Source organism: Argentina silus (assembly GCF_951799395.1).
Source record: "Argentina silus genome assembly, chromosome: Y".
Taxonomy (NCBI): domain Eukaryota; kingdom Metazoa; phylum Chordata; class Actinopteri; order Argentiniformes; family Argentinidae; genus Argentina; species Argentina silus.
This window is the reverse complement of record NC_139654.1, coordinates 17,443,740-17,462,073: the sequence shown is the minus strand read 5'-3', so window position 1 is coordinate 17,462,073 and position 18,334 is coordinate 17,443,740. Positions and strand designations below refer to the sequence as shown.

The 18,334-nt window shown below is 42.5% G+C and overlaps 1 pseudogene across 1 annotated transcript in view; it reads right to left on the bottom strand.

The window, feature by feature from the left end:
- The window catches only part of LOC310824013 (mastermind-like protein 2), an 82,894-nt pseudogene extending 64,816 nt beyond the window's left edge, over nucleotides 1-18,078 (bottom strand). Inside the window, exon 1 of the transcript in view lies at nucleotides 17,666-18,078. The product of the transcript in view is annotated as a mastermind-like protein 2 (transcript). The remainder of the gene's footprint in view (nucleotides 1-17,665) is intronic.
- Nucleotides 18,079-18,334: the final 256 nt, after the last annotated feature.

Sequence of the window (18,334 nt, the reverse complement as noted above, 5' to 3'; positions counted from 1 at the left end):
CCTCTGAGTACCGTTCAGAGCATCATTAAGAAGTGGAAGGCGTATGGCACCACCAACACCTTGCCTAGATCAGGCCGTCCGACCAAACTGGATGACCGAGCCAGGAGGACATTGATCAGAGAAACTACCAAGAGGCCAAAGGCAACTTTGAAGGACTTACAAGTCTTTATGGCTGGGACTGGTCTGTCTGTGCATGTGACAACAATCTCACAAGCTTTACACAAAGCTGGCCTGTATGGCAGGGTAGCAAGAAAGAAGCCTTTTCTGAAAAAGTGCCACACTCAGTCTTGTTTGTGCTATGCAAAAGCACACCTGGAAGATTCTGTTGCCATGTGGAAAAAGGTTTTATGGTCAGACGGAACTAAGATTGAACTTTTTGGACTGAACTCCAAGCGCTATGTTTGGCGAAAACCAAACACAGCACACCACCCAAAACACACCATACCTACTGTGAAGCATGGTGGTGGCAACATTATGTTGTGGGGATGTTTCTCTTCAGCGGGGACTGGGCAATTGGTCAGGATTGAAGGGAAAATGGATGCTGCCAAGTACACCCAAATCCTTGAGGACAACCTGCGTCCCTCTGCTAGACAGCTGAAGATGGGCAGGTCATTCACCTTCCAACACAACAACGATCCTAAACATACCGCCAAAAGAACAACGCAGTGGCTTAAGGATAGAAAGGTCAATGTCCTTGAGTGGCCAAGTCAGAGCCCTGACTTAAATCCGATAGAAAATCTGTGGATGGACTTGAAGAGAGCAGTCCATCGCCGCTCACCACGGAATTTGACTGAACTCTAACAATTCTGCAAGGAAGAATGGGCAAATATTCTCCAATCTTGGTGTGCAAAGCTAGTAGAGACATATCCAAACAGATTGATGGCTGTAATTGCAGCAAAAGGTGGCTCTACAAAGTATTAAATCATGGGACTGATGACTTTTCCAACCCTGTTATTCTTGTTTTTCATAAATTTTCAGAACTGTCGCCTTTTTTTTCATTAAGATCAAGATTCTTTATTTGTCACGTGCATACAGTATACAGTAAAATGCAAAAGTGACAGTGCCACAGAGTAGTGCAACAATACAATAAGTTTAAAAATAGAATAAAATAAAAATAGAAGTACTAAAAAATATACAGTATGGACAGTATAAACAGTATGAACAGTCTAAGCAGTAAGCAATATAAATAGCAGATGGATGATTATGTGTGTGCATATGTGTGTGAGTGACTTGAGGGGGGCACTGGTGGGGTCATCGTTGATGATTCTGATGGCGTGGGGGAAGAAACTCAGCCTTAGCCTCTCTGTTCTTGCTGCATGACAGCGGAGGCGTTTGCCTGACCGCAGCAGCTGGAACAGTCCATGTTTCGGGTGGTGAGGGTCCTTCATAATCCTGTAGGCTCTGGTCCTACACCTCCTGGTGTACAGGACATGGAGAGGGGGGGTTGGAGCTCCCATGGTTTTTTCTGCCAGGCGTACCACCCTTTGCAGAGCTCGCCTGTCCTGGGCCGTGCTGTTACCGTACCAGACGGTGATGTTGCCAGCCAGGATGCTCTCCACAGCTCCAGAGTAGAAGGACTGAAGGATCCTCCGGGAGACTCTGAATTTCCTCAGCTGCCTGAGATGGAACAGGCGCTACCTTGCCTTTCCCACCAGAGAACTGATGTGGGTAGTCCAGGTCAGGTCTTCTGAGATGTGGACTCCCAGGTATTTAAAACTGCTCACCCTGTCCACAGCAGTCCCACCGATGTCCAGCGGTGTGTAGGCCCTTAGTTGTTGTGCTCTCCCGAAGTCCACAATCAGCTCTTTTGTCTTGGAGACATTCAGGATGAGGCTGTTCTCCTGACACCAGAGTGACAGGTCCGCCACCTCGTCCAGGTAGCCTTTCTCATTGTTGTCTGAGATCAGCCCCACCACGACCGTGTCATCCGCAAACTTAATGATGGAGTTTTCGCTGGACTTAGCCACACAGTCGTGGGTGTACAGGGAGTAGAGGAGGGGACTAAGGACACAGCCCTGGGGGGACCCTGTGCTCAGTGTGAGTAGGCTGGAGGTGTGTCTACCCACCCTGACCACCTGTGGCCTGGCCGTTAGAAAGTCCAGGATCCAGGCACACAGGGGAATGTTCAGTCCTAGACCAATCATCTTATCAGCCAGTCTGGTGGGGACTATGGTATTGAACGCTGAGCTGTAGTCTATAAACAGCATTCTCACATTGCCCCCCTTCTGTCTGTCAAGGTGAGAGAGAGTGGTGTGGAGGACCTGGGAAACTGCATCGTCTGTAGATCTGTTTGGTCTATATGCGAACTGCAGTGGGTCCAGGGTCGGAGGGAGGAGGAGCAGATGTAATCCTTAATCAGCCTCTCAAAGCACTTCATGACCACTGAGGTTAGAGCCACGGGTCTGTAGTCATTCAAGCAGGCTGGGGAGGTGATCTTGGGCACAGGGACGATAGAGGATCTTTTAAAACAGGTGGGAACTACTGAATTAGCCAGTGAGAGGTTGAATATAGTGGTGAACACAAAAGCTAGCTGGTTAGCACAGGTCTTAAGTACTCTCCCAGATATGCCATCTGGGCCAGCAGCTTTCCTTGTATTCACCTTCAGCAGAGCCCTCCTCACGTCGTGTTCCGTCACGGAGAGTGCTTGCTCTCCCCTAGCGTGTGAACTCCCATCAGCCGCGCTAGCCAGCACTCTGACGTTGTTGTTGTTAGCCGGCGCGCTAGCGGTGGTGTTGCCAGCCTCAAACCGTGCATAAAAAGAGTTCAAGAGTTCTTCGGCTAGGGAGGCATCTGCACTTCCGGTTGAGGGGGGTGTGTGCCGGTAATCCGTAATAGAGTAGTCCTCGCCATAGGCCCCTGGTGTCGTTGTTCTCCATCTGCGCCTGCATTCTGTCTGCGTATCTCCTCTTGGCGGCTTTCACCGCCCTCCGCAGTTTGTAGGACTCCGCTTTATACTCCTCCATGCTGCCGGATGCCAGCCCGGAGTTGTAAGCGGTGGTGCGAGCCCTCAGAGCGGCACGGATGGAACTGTCGACCCAGGGTTTCTGGTTGGGGTAGATCTTTACCGTTGTAGTTGGTACGATGTTATCGGCTAGTGTAGAGATAAAGTCCAAGACAGTCTCTGTAAACTCGCTGACATCGCTGGAACTTGATTGAAACATACCCCAGTCGACGTCACTCAGCGCGTCTTGTAACGCGGCCTCTGATTGGTCGGACCACCGCTTTCCCTCCCTCTTCACGACCGCTACCTGTTGGATCCTCTGTTTGTAAACAGGCATCAACAGAATGGCGCAGTGATCTGATTTCCCAAAGGGAGGGTGGGAAACAGCTTTGTACCCATTCTTAAACTAAGTATAACAATGGTCCAAAGTTCTATCTCCCCTGGTGGCACACTTGATGTGTTGACGGAAGTTAGGCATAACTTTTTTAAGGTTAGCCCGATTGAAATCACCTGTTACTATCATTAGTTTGATGTTGTATGGCTAAATTTGTACATAAAGCTGGAAAAAGTTTTTTTTTTAATGGGTTTTGATTTCAGGCTGTATGACAAATATAGTAACTATTTCAAAGGGGTATGATGCCTTTCTATAGGCACTGTACATATAGCCAGTGGTGTTTTTACTAATGACATCAGCGATCACTGGCCTGTATTCGAGATAAAAGGATAATTATTATTTTTTTAAACATTTTAACGATTGAAACATGGTCGAATCCTTCCCTTATGAGCTGCATACCCGACCCCGATTTGGCTCTAGAACCTTTCTCATCTACATTTATATCTCTGGCAGAAACATGCCCCCAAGCTCGAAAACCTGACCCAGTCGGCGATTGGCAGGTTTTCAGACAACTGAGAAATACGTAGATGCACCTGATCAATTAAGAAAGCTAAATCAAGCTATTTCCAAAATGCTATCTCGGATTCTGCTGGTGATCCTACAACATTTTGGAAAATAGTTAACGCTCTGAAGCGTGGAAATTCCTCTTCCTCCCTTCCTATGTTTTGTCAGTCTCTGGCCTCATTACAAAGAAAATTGAGATAACTAATGCCTTTAATCAGCATTTTATCGAGGCATGGTTTTTATTTGAGAGAAATGGTGGTTTGGCTGACCCTGGTCAGACAGTCGACTGTGCTTCCATGTCCCAGCCCAAAGCTGGCTCGATGGGAGATCAGTCAACTACAAGCGCGTCTCTGTTTTCTTTTCAACAATTTTCTACTTGTGATGTAGTACATGACTGCTCTACTTGCTGTCACGGAGACCCTCCACTCTGCTCGAGCTTTATCCCTCTCCTCTGTTCTCATTCTTCTGGACCTGTCCGCTGCATTCAACACAGTAAACCACCAGATCGTTCTCTCCACCCTCTCAGAACTGGGCATCTCTGGCTCTGCACTCTCCTGGTTTGCATCCTACCTGGCTGATCGCTCTTACCAGGTGACGTGGAGAGGGTTGCTGTCTTCTTCACGCACCCTCACCACTGGGGTCTCCCAGGGCTCCGTCCTAGGGCCCTTACTGTTCTCCCTTTATACCAAATCTCTTGGCTTTGTGATTTCCTCACATGGTTTCTCCTACCACTCCTACGCTGATGACACTCAACTCTTTCTCTCTTCCCCCCCCCTCTGACTCACAGGTGGAAACACGTGTCTCTGCTTGTCTTGAAGACATTTCTGCTTGGATGTCAGCCCACCACCTCAAGCTCAACCTTAACAAGACTGAGCTGCTCTTCCTCCCTGGGAAAGACTGCCCTCTCCAAGACTTCTCCATCACAGTAGAGAACTCCACTGTGACCTCCTCTCAGACAGCCAAGAAACTTGGGGTGATCCTCAACAACCATCCTTAACTAATCCTGTGCGGCAAACATCACAGCGACAGCGCACTCCTGTAGATTCTTCCTCTACAACATCCGAAGGATACGTCCATTCCTCATGAGAAAAGCAGCACAACTCTTGGTCCAGGCACTTGTAAAAAATGTAAATGCTTAAAATTGATGTAAATTCATTGGGGCTGATCTGCTTGATCCAGGTCTATTGCAGCTTTCGCCCCCCCTGATTGCGGAGTCATTGACATATTCTTAATCTGACTTATCTCAGGTGCTATCCCCATGGTTTGGAAGGCAGCCCATGTTCTCCCTCTCCATAAAGGTGGTGACCCCTCCGACCTAGATAACTACCGTCCAATATCCAAGCTGTCTTGCCTTTGCAAAGTATTAGAGTCCCAGGTCAACTCAGAGCTAAAAACCTTTTTATCTTCTCATTCTATTCTAAATCTGCACCAATCTGGCTTTAGACCTGGTCATAGCACAGTCATTAGCACAGATAGCTTATACAGCTCAGATGTAGATGGCTAGTCTGCAACTCTACAGGCTCTTGACTGTGGTTACAGAGCTAATGTGCCTGACTTGCAAGAAGAATTCAGATTTCATTTTCATTAAAAAAAAATCAGCTGAAGATGCAAAGCCGTCTCTCCGTCTCAGCAGGTCACTGCAGCCATGTCTGGCAAAAGTGACAAGTAAAACACTGTCTCATACTTAATATCAAAATGTTAATGTTTCAAAATGTTAGACAAGGATTTTTCCTGCAGTCAGCATCAGATATGGTATATAACACAGCCGGTCTTGTTTGGAGACGCCTGGCTCTGCCTATGGGGCTGAGAAGTGGCAGCTGGAATGTTTGTGTTAGTGCTGTGCTGTGGTGAGGTGTCACGGTGTGGGCACCTCGCTGAGCCAAACTCTGGCGCCTGCTCTCTGCTCCCTCTCCACCTCGCCCAAAGCCACACAGACACACTGCTGTTACACAGTGTACTGTAGGTACACTGACAGGAGGTGAAACCAGAGGAGCCGCTGGCATGACTCAACCAGGGATCTGCGTTTAACAGGGCCAAGTAAGGGAAGACACTATGTTATGTTTATTGTTCTAGTCCACAATATATACACTCACCGGCCACTTTATTAGGTACACCTGTTCAACTGCTCGTTAACTCAAATATCTAATGGTGTGGGGGATATTTTCTTGGCACACTTTGGGCCCCTTAGTACCAATTGAGCATCGTTTAAACGCCACAGCCTACCTGAGTATTGTTGCTGACCATGTCCATCCCTTTATGACCACAGTGTACCCATCTTCTAAAAAAGAAATGGGAAAAGTCAATGCAGCATATATCAGGTTTATGAGATACTTCATGAATATATATGAATATCTATCTATATAGATAGATAGATATATATAGATATATCTTTTACCTTTTTAGAAAAGCTCTTCAAAGTCATGTTATTCCTTATAAATCCTATCGATAGCTTAAAATACCTCGTCTTTTATTGTTGTTTTTTGTCAGTTTGCCCAACCTTAAGTGGGGCAATTTTGAAACTACTTTGAAAGTGCAAAACACAAATACTGATCGTTCTATGCAGCGTCTTCACTTTTAAGGTTGCATGATAATTAATGTAGAAATTATTTTATGTGGCGCTGTAAATGAAATAGGGATGGCAACCCCAGTATATGGGAGGTGGAAAGGAAATCTCTGAAAAGGCACACATAAAACAATAACATGCGGGATGTTTTCAGCTCAGACAACAAGAATGACATAAGAACTTTAATTTAATTTCCATACAACCTTCTCTGTACAGTGCCTTTCAATCGATTGATCTCTTGAATGACCGATATATGCCACTACATCAGTATATCATGTCACAAATACATTGAGAAAAGTAATTTCAAATGTGTATTCCCTTTGTAAAATGTAGCATGCAAAAATACATCTATCGTCATATCAAAAACTGTATCAAATTTGGATAATGAATAGCGTGCTACTGTTCTTGTCGTTTTCTGGTTGCAACAAACAGCTTTAAATGGCAAAGGGCAAGAAAAGCCTCGCTGGTTTTATTGCGGCACTGGATAGCATCACTTCAAGATGCAGATGTTAGATCCTTGATGATCGCTCAGTGGCATCTATAAGCCAACTACGAACCACTAAAAACACTACTTATAGGTTTGCAAAGTTACAGGTAACCTATATTCAATTAATTAGATGACCTCCTACCTCCTGCTTAAATGTTAAATGAAAGTTGCCACAAGACGTGCTGGAGACCACAGGCCAGGGTACAGCTCAGAGTGATACCTGCCATGCATCTTACCTAACGTTGGCCCCTCTACACTGCTCAGCAAATCATAACTCCAACTCAGACTTTAGTCATTATTGCTCTGCATACAACATCCCATCAACATGCCTCTTTCTTTCAATCCGCAGCCCTCTATTTATACTACCAAAACATATTGCAGGAATATTGATAGTGATTCATTGCAAATCTAAATATCCATTTCATTGGTACATCAATATATCATCCAGTCATGACTACAGCTTATATTGCCACACAAATGAGTCCCAACTCAGTGTCTGCTGAGCGTTCATTGGTTGTTTTAGTTACAGTATTACTACATTTTAAAAAGGGAGGATTTGCATGCGTACATAACAACATTGAGACTTGAACTCCCAATTACAAAATTTGGTCCCATGAACTTTAATGTACATACATTCAAAGTTCATCCATAATTACAAATTTTGCTTAACTAAAGGTTAAAGGAAGTAAAATGATAAAGTTTGTACACAGTATTGGCTTGTGTCATTTGGTCACTAAAATTGATCTTTGTCATCATAAATTAGGGATATACAACACTAGCACCCGAGACCGTTCTGAGGTAATTTTCCAAGTTGGTATATAAAAAGCCAAGTTGCTCTGAAGCCCTCAATGCTTTCGGAAAGATACAAAATACCTTGCATTATTAGTTATGGTGTCTTGCATGTTGCATGTAATTCAGCTATATGGCATTGGTTCGGTTTGGGGAAGCTCTACGAAAGTTCTCCGATTTCTTTTGCAACCGTACTTTCTCAGGATAGAGTCGCTGCGAGTCGATGGATGGATGGAGCCAAGCTCTGCGTGACGACGATCATAGTTCTCCAAATGAACGCAACCAAAAAAGACCTGATAAAATAAACTAAAATGTTGACTACTCAAAACAGAGTGAGATATGAGACCATCATACTGTAGCAGGGCCTGCAGAAGCCATCATACATATTTTTGGGGAATAAAAGAGCAACATCTAGACATAAGCTAAACAAACAAAAATACATGAGAAGTCAACTCATAAACCATAACGGACAACGGTACGAGAAGCATCATTGTTATGGAGCCATTACGCGTATTAAAGGTTGTAGGGGGGGGGGGGTTTAACGATAACCATAACATTTTCAGGCATTCCGCAAAAGGTGACAAACATTAATTGTTTCTGTTGGTTACTTGAGGAAAAAACTGTCGTCTGATGGGAATATGAATAGTAAAAGCTGAAGCCAAAATTAAACATACAATAAGATCACATGACATCGCAACTATGGTAACAGCTCCTCTATTACAGCACCTCAACAGGCAATACAAAGTAGGACCAATCTTCGCACCAGCTCAAATTCAATCTTTCTAGTAGATGCCTATTCAACGACTAACATGACTAATGTTCCATCAGTCTCATTCTTAGGGTCAATTTTTGCCAGAGAACAGACATCAGAAAACAAAGACAACTTCGACTTCTTACTATCCCAATTTGAGGGGTCAATAAGTTCAAGTTAATGAACATGCATAATACGCATATTACAGGTGGATACGTCATTTCTTAAAGTATATCAACACTCTGGCTTTCAGTACATTCAGTGTTACCTATTGTTACCTTTGAATTAAGAAAATAAGTTATACTCTACTATAAGGGGAGGTTAGCTCTTCAGGGGAAGATAGGAGAAAGGCAAAGAGAGGCATTACTGTGCCTATATATCTGACATTATACTTTTAGGAGATGTTTAGATGGTCAGCAGTAGGCTATAGGCCTACAATAGTGCAAACCCAGATTCACGTTTCATTTTGTTATTAACATTGTTTGCTTGAATGTCCTTCTGCAACACAGAGAAATATGGGTCATATGGAAAAGGCATCCATCTATACTATTCTTAACCCATTTTGAATGGAGATTGACAACTGAACTGAGACATCCATGTAGGGACCAGTTGAAGAAATCATACAAACCAACAAAGGGTAAAGCCGAGCAATGACGACGTTAAACAATCTCTAAAACACTCCCAACAACTCGATGAAGCATGATGAAAAAAGATCAACAGACAATCCAATTGAATCCAATTCAATTGTTGCATTCAAGCAACAGAGGCACGTGAAATGTGCCTACTGGTGAGCTGAATTGGTCTATGATATCCATGATGATATGCCATTTAGTTAAACAAAACAGACCCCTCATAACCATACTCTTTCGCAATTAAATGTGCCTTTTCCCTAAAAACTGTCAAGATCTGATCAGAGGGCACCCTTAAGCCTAGTTTTTATGCAAGTACTAGACTAGAAATGGTGCATGTATGATTTAAATGTGATTTCATTATTTACATCCTGGGCTTGCTATTGTTCAGGTCACTCTCAAATTAAGCACTTATCCCTCATTGGAATGACAACACACACACCTATGAACATATCCATTCACTGGAAATAGATTAGCTTCAGATAAACTGTGTCCCCTAACGATGAAAAATGTACAGGTTGACAGATAATTCAACTACATCCTGATATGTAACTAGTTCTACCTGCATGGCCAGTGGCAACATTCCATGATGCATTTTTGCAGCTTGACTTCTCTATAAATGCTGTAGTTTCGGTGACCACAGAAACAAGTACTAGGCCTACACATATTCATCGAAGAACCAATTTGCTGGATACTTTCCACACACTAGAGATAGACAGACAGACTACAAACAACCAGTAAGATATAGCCTAGCCTACATATTGAATGTCCAACAAAAGTCAAAATAAATGTCAGTTTCACAATGTTTTGCATATGCACTGTTACGCTTCACCATAGCTCAAAACTGAGATCATAACTAATGAACAGCAACATTTTATGGGGGGAGATTCAATGACAACCTATTGGCAGTTATTTCTGTAATAAAACATTAAAGGCATTATTCTCTGTAATATCACCCACTGCATGCTAGTTGGCTAGCTAGTATCCCTCTCGACCAAAGGGTGTAAAAATGAATTTCTGAATTAGTAGTGCACGTACATTACGTGTATCCGGGACCAGTTGGTTAACAAGCTATGCAATGAGTTGGTGTGGTCTCACCCGACAAACTAGCCTGGTATTAAACAAAGTAAGCTTCATGATGAACATTCACCTGCCCTCATCACCTCTCCTCTCTAAAACAGAACAATCTGAACGTCCAACCATCTGAAACACACTAGACTCAACTCAAGCAATAGCTCCAAAAGTCATTTTATTTTAGTGCAAAAATAACATTGTTATCAAATGTTGTACAGGTCAGGTAATCTAAGGTTCTGGTATAAATAGGTAACTTAAAACATGAATAAGCAGTATTAGAAACAAATTTAGGATGAACAAAGGATATGAGGTAAAATGATTTAGGAAACGGTGGAGTGAAAGATGAAGCGTTCAGCGTACTGAAACGAGAACATTCACATTTCATTGGACAAGCACATATTCTGCATTGATGAGGGTAGCCAATAGAAAAAGCTGAGTGACTGATTTGAGTTCCCACAATAATACCATCAACTCAAGTTCTATCCTAAAAATCGACCTAAATAACAAATTGTGAGATAACGATCCAAATTAGTGATACTTTTCATGAACTCTATATGTGTCTATGGGAATATAGCGGTACATGTTGTACATTTAAAATGTCAAGCCAAGGGTTAAAATAAGAGACAATACCCATAGTCAAATTCTGATTTTTGGTGGTGAGCTGCTATGACTTTCATTACCCTTTTCTTTACTGACATGTTACTTGCGAACATACCTACATATGCAACATGTCTATATTCAAAGATATGCAATACGCTTCTTTAAGTCAGATTGTATTGTTATCCAGCATTGGTTTCTAAACTTCCCATATCCATCTCAAATAAAAAAAGGTGCTAAAAATGCTGTTCCATTGGCATGTAGAAAAAAAAAGGAAAAAGCCAAAAGCTTTGTACGACCAACAAATACTTTCCTAACAATTTGGTCTTACAGCTCAATGCTAAAGATCCCAAGACTTTCAAGCCACTTTTTTCTTGAAAAAACATTTAGAACATGCTTCAGGATAGCTTACAAAAACTAGGATTACAGAATGCAGGTTCACTGTCCCACATGGCAAACGTTGAAAAACGTTGAACCTCAATGCAAGACTCAAGTGATGCCTATCAGATAGATATATTACGTGTAATTATGAGGAAATGACCAGCAGTGTGATGTTACCATAACACTTGAACAGGTAACAAGAGGTAGAACACACAGCCATTTCCACACAATTGCACCTCCATGGTGGAGAGAGATCGATCAGATGCCGCTGTCACAAGTCTTTGGGCCTTTGTGACCAGCTCTCAGGGTCATATATATTACTACCACTAGAGTAGCAGCCTAACCATTTTTTAATTGCCTTTTTTTAATTGCACATTTTAACCCTCAGTATTGAACTTTTATTTTAAGCCTCATATGCAATTTTGACATAGATGCATGTATGCAGCATAAAGTCATCACCACACATCACACAGCCCTTATCAGTGACAAACTTTAGCTGTACCTCGGTTGGTCTTCAGACAGTTCAGGGCCCTGGGAACCCCCTAATCCATCCAATCCATTCTCACGGTTCTATAGCCTACGGGGGTGACCACATCCTCATAAAAATGTCAAGTTCCGACAAACACCAGAACACCTTAGCCTCTCACACACGTCTCATTGGGCAAGCATCAACAGCCCACCACATCCGCCCCCAAAGGGGCGGGACTTATAATTTTCAAGTATTATTTTCGATGATTAAATTTATGTGACGTCATCACTTTTTGTCACAAAGTGTATACTATATTCTCTTCTATTGTATGATGACTGAATGTATGCAATATTGTATATACAGTGCCTATAGAAAGTCATTATACCCCTTTGAAATAGTTACTGTATTTGTCGTACAGCCTGAAATCAAAACCCATTAAAAAAAAACTTTTTCCAGCTGTATGTACAAATTTAGCCATACAACATCAAACTAATGAAAAAAAAGGCGACAGTTCTGAACATTTATGAAAAATGAAAAACAAGAATAACAGGGTTGGAAAAGTCATCAGTCCCATGATTTAATACTTTGTAGAACCACCTTTTGCTGCAATTACAGCCATAAATCAGTTTGGAAATGTCTCTACTAGCTTTGCACACCTAGATTGGAGAATATTTGCCCATTCTTCCTTGCAGAATTGTTAGAGTTCAGTCAAATTCCGTGGTGAGCGGCGATGGACTGCTCTCTTCAAGTCCATCCACAGATTTTCGGATTTAAGTCAGGGCTCTGACTTGGCCACTCAAGGACATTCACCTTTCTATCCTTAAGCCACTGCGTTGTTCTTTTGGCGGTATGTTTAGGATCGTTGTCGTGTTGGAAGGTGAATGACCTACCCATCTTCAGCTGTCTAGCAGATGGACGCAGGTTGTCCTCAAGAATTTGGGTGTACTTGGCAGTATCCATTTTCCCTTCAATCCTGACCAATTGCCCAGTCCCCGCTGAAGAGAAACATCCCCACAACATAATGTTGCCACCACCATGCTTCACAGTAGGTATGGTGTGTTTTGGGTGGTGTGCTGTGTTTGGTTTTCGCCAAACATAGCGCTTGGAGTTCAGTCCAAAAAGTTCAATCTTCGTTCCGTCTGACCATAAAACCTTTTTCCACATGGCAACAGAATCTTCCAGGTGTGCTTTTGCATAGCACAAACAAGACTGAGTGTGGCACTTTTTCAGAAAAGGCTTCTTTCTTGCTACCCTGCCATACAGGCCAGCTTTGTGTAAAGCTTGTGAGATTGTTGTCACATGCACAGACAGACCAGTCCCAGCCATAAAGACTTGTAAGTCCTTCAAAGTTGCCTTTGGCCTCTTGGTAGCTTCTCTGATCAATGTCCTCCTGGCTCGGTCATCCAGTTTGGTCGGACGGCCTGATCTAGGCAAGGTGTTGGTGGTGCCATACACCTTTCACTTCTTAATGATGCTCTGAACGGTACTCAGAGGGATAACTAAAACCTTCGAAATCTTTTTGTAGCCTTCACCTAACTTGTGCCTTCCTACAACTTTATCCCGGAGGCCTTTTGAAAGTACTTTTCCAACCATGGTGAATTCTTTGCAGAACCATGCACTTCTAGTAGTGGAATCCTCAAGAAACAGCTGGTTTTATTCTGAAGTAATCAAAACCACTACAATTGATGTCAGGTGGGGGGCAATTAGCCTGGTGTTTGATCTGGAAGTTGATTGGTTGCACCTGAGCAAGTTTATAATGGTATACTCTAAGGGGCTGATCACTTAAACAAACCAGGTGTGGGGGGACATGCAGCGATCGGCCTGTAGAGGGTGCTACAGGACCGTGGCCAGGGTCACGGGGGACGAGGCTTTGTTGCGCAGCTGGTGCGAATGATGCCTCGTTTAACGAAATGGTTAAGATGTGTGTGCCTCTTCTTTCAGTAGGTGGGCTGGGAACGGCGGAGCAGGAGAGATTAGAGAGAAACGGCAACTTTCCAGTTGCCGAGTGTTTGAGAGGGCTGAAAAGCCAGAGACGAACATTTGTGAGAACTTTTATGAATAAACGGGACCTTTCCCTCACCACACCACTGCGTCTGCCTCTGTGTACAATGGAACTCGTTACACCAGGTATTTCACAAATTAATTTTTAATAATGGTCCACAATTTAAAAAAAATATATTTTCACTTTGATGATGAGGGTTATAATGTGTACATACAGCTCCAAAAAGTAAGATTTTATTTATTTTAATTTCCAGGATGTAATGTGACAAAAGCTAAAGATTTCACAGGGTATGATGACTTTCTATAGGCACTGTATTTCTAAGGCCTATTTGTTAGGATGATGTCTAACAGGGTGGACTTATCTGGATTCTTCAAGTTATGTCGTGTTGGTTTTGAGATTAACTGTGATAGTTGTAAACCATCGCATGACGTTTGAGACAACTAGTCTAGGTTAAAATCACCTATTATTACTACTTCAGAATAGACATAGGAGGATAGAAGTGCTAAGTTATCAAGAGCACTATAATGAGCAGATGGTGGGTGATACACTCCTATCACAGACACCTTAAGAGTTATTTCCAAACACACACTTAGGACTAAACATTCATAGCCACACCTCCCCCTCCTAAATATGGTATAGCCATTTCATCAGGCACTGACAAGTCTTGCCATGTTTCAGATATCATAAAAATGTCTGGGTTTGCCTGCTGAGCCCATGTATTGATGAAGTCCATTTTATTTATTAGGCTTCTGGCATTTAAATGTAGTCGTCCAAGCCCATTTCTCATTTTTTAAATGGTCTGGTGTTTCAAGGGTGGGTAACTCACCTGAGGCGTAGGACAATTTGCTAGCCTGTGCTGAAATGCTGTGTTTTATTGGCAGTCTATGAGGGAAATGGATTGGGGTTACCTTTAGAGGGCTAGGAGTCGAAAATGTAAATAGATAACTCCTTAGCGCTGGCCATAATGGGAGCTACTGTAGTTTAAGCTACTGTTTGTCTGCATTCGAATGTGCAGCATATGGGCAAACAGAACACAACACAACACACATACAGCAGTACCTTCCATGACAGCATGCTGCTGGAGGCCCTCAGTTCCGACTGGAGATAGGAAATAACAAAATCATCCCAATGTACAGGACTGTTAATCACCAGCAGCTACTGTATTTTCAAGGCCTGTTTGACTTTCAGTAAACACAGCCAGGTAATTGTATTCAATGACTTTAAACATTTATGTGGGGGCATTGCGCTTCAAAGAGTTTCATGGGCAAAGCATCTTTCAAGAAGGTGCTTAGTGGGTCATCATTAAACCTGGGATAATAGGGCATGACAACACATGGCAAACATTACAACACACAGCAAGGTCCTTTCACTCCATGTCTGCTAAACCTTTATTTCCTATGTTCACTATCTGACTCATTTATTTATTTTTTTCCACAGGCTCAAGGTTCAAGGTTTCTTTATTATGCCCTAGGGGTAATTAATTTTGCAGCCAGGGTTCACAAAGACAGAATACAAAAAGGACAACATCAACACAATAAACTGCAGAGCTAGTTCAGAGAAATGGAAATTCATACCAAGTAGAAAAAGTGCAAGTGTGCAAAATGTGCAGGGGTAGTACAAGGAATACAGCCAAAGTGCTATTTGCCATTAAGCATATCAATAGCACTTGGGATGAAGGAAACATTAAAATCTTTTAGTCCTCTTAACAGGTGCCCTGAAACGACGGCCTGAGGGCAAAAGCTCAAACTCCTTCTGGAGTGGATGGTCCTGGCAGACCAATATAGCATTAGCCCTCCTAAGGCACGCGCACACACACACACACACACTGGGACTCCATTTACTTCTCTGCATTCTGCATCATCAGTTTTGTGTAGAACACACTCCTCCTGGGTCAAATGAACTTGAGACAGAATGAAACAGCACTGTTGTTAATTACAAGCTCTTATAATGTAGAGTCATTCTAAAACATTATGTTTGTCCTACACAAGGGTCAGCAGAACAACCTCATACTTTGTTTCTGAGTCTCTGTCTTCATTCAGACTTCACACAACACACGACTCACTCTGCATGGCCACAAATCAAATAATCTTTTTGCATTTAGCAAATCAACTTCCACCTGTATCATTCATGTTTGAGCTTACTTATATGTTCCATTTGTGCCTGAGAAACCAAACATCTGCAAGCTGTTGTAAAGATAGGCTCTCCCATTTTGACATTATATTGAAACATTCCTTGGGAAACATTGTGTTGCCTCTAGTCTACATGTCCAATGAAAGAAAAGAACTAAATAAATCTCACATCTGTTATGGAAAATACATTGATAGAACTGTTTGAAGGATATACACTTTCATATGACTGATACAACTTGTGTAAATACTGTGATTACATTTTCTCTTGCCACACCTCTAAAGTTCTATAGCCATTGTTCTGAGAAACGCTGTATAATTACAATATGGATAGCCGTGGTTTCGGAATGAGTGGTGGGGGAGAGCGACAATAAAGGTACATACACATCTTGCCGACAGGAAGGTGGATAAGTGTGAAATGTTGAACGCCAATTGATCAATAAGAAAGTCTCCCCATTGTTCTCTCTCTCTCGCCCCCTTCCTGTCTAAGCACAAGCCCATCAGCTGATAGACTTTGTGACTCCTACCATTATGTTTCATCTGTATAAAAGACAACCTTGAGAATCGCCTCGTCAGACTTGCGCTAAACAGACCCCCGGATTTACGCTGGGCTGCTGTTAGGCTCTTGTCTCTTGCTTGCAAGCAATAATAAATACCGGACTCAAATATTGTGGCTACTCAGGACTTTGTTTCTTGAATCTCACCTCCGAAGAGCTGAAGTACAGAATGGTAAATCCTAGACATTCACCACACATCTCATTGGTTGTGCCCTGAACACTGAACAGATGCCATACTTGAAACTAGTCATATACAGTAAGCAGCACTCCCAGGAACATAGACAGTCCTCACTTCCATTGAAGTCATAGCAATACCATGTTACAGTATGTCCACCGCGCGTGCATTGGTAAGCGCGTCCGTTTTACGTTTACAAATAATAACATAATTACTGATACAACGTAAAACAACGTGTCTATAGGTTATTGGATGCGTACTCACATTATGATTAACTTCAACTTTAGTCGAAATAGGTATACACATTTAAATCAAGGCTGGCGCGACCAAAATCCGTCTACAGATGCATGCATGCATTCTTGGTATTTAAAGCATTAACATGAAATTTCTTGTAAGGGAAATACTAACGTTGTATCTTCTTACTATGGTGTTATTTGAAAACAAATGCAAACATGGGTTAGGGGAAGTAGCTCACTTGATAATGTCTCTCTTTGAATTTCATGCAATGTTCATAGAGCATGCAGCAACAGAGCTACACGTAGGTGATGTTGATCAAGTGAACATTCAACACTTCTCACATCATGAGCAGCAAATTCATACACTACAGTACATTTGAGAAGGGGCATTCCAAGCCATCAACATTACTCTCCTTTGAACACTGTGTAATTAACACCTCCAGAAAACAATTAAAATAAGGCTTCTGAGAACTGCGGGTCATTGAATAGACTAAACTGACTCTGTGTCTCTCATCAGGAGGAGCATGGCAGAGTTTTCAGGAAATGTGAAGCAGAACTAAGACTTCACATGAACTGATGACCTGAAATTTTTGCCTGATGTGGATTGCTTTGTATAAACATCTTATGTGTATCACTGAATTTAAGTCAGTATAGGCATAGGCCTCTGCTGTTTTCACAAGATTCTTGACACACTTTCAAAAACTCACTCTAACATCACTTCTATTGCAGTGTTCAAAGTGTTCTCCATTTCATTTTGCAAGCAAGTACCTTTGCAATTTTCAGTGTCATAAATAAAACCTAGATAAAACCTTTTTTAACATCAACATCATGACTATGGATGGCTTAGCCCAATATGTAATAGATCACATTAAAACTGGGTTGATGACAGTAAGCCTCCATCAAAAGTAGGCCTACAGCATCACACACACACACACACACACACACACACACACAATCATCATCATCATCATCATCATCATAATTACTTACAGCTATTCGTGTTGAAATCTTCTGGTCTCCCTCTGAAGAGGTTTGTGCTTTCTGTTCTCCATTAACCTGCCCTCTGCAGGTTGCTGGGTTGAGGTTCGAATGCCTTTAGTTTTCCTGTTTCCCGGTCCTTGATGTACAATGTTCAGAAGGTGAAGCGTACTCTCGTGTTCAAGATCCGAGTTTTCGGCTTGACTTCGCTGGTAGCGGTTCTCACACATCAAGTGATGCCTTCTACACAATTCTATCCGGGCGCGTAAACGCTCTACTATCGCACTATGTAACTGCGGGACAGCGGACCCTCTCGTGGTCGCGATTGGCCCGCTGACCACACCTGGCATAGATCCTACCATGCCAACACCTAACATTGGAACAAATTCACCCGCTGCGGGTTGAGCAGGAGTAGTTTCTCCCATACCCCCTGGCCCTCAAGAACTTCAATCAAAAGGGTTCACCGAGCTTTTAAGTGACCACAATAAGGACAGTACAAAATAATCTCAAGCGCAATGAGCTCCTACAAACCATTACAAAATCTGTCAAATCAAGGGTATGACACTGTAACAAAGTCCGTTTATACACAGAGGCAGACGCAGTATATCGATAAGGGAATTGGTCCCGTTTATTCATACAGTGTTCCGCTGGCACTGTTTGGCTTTCCAGCCTCGTTCAAAA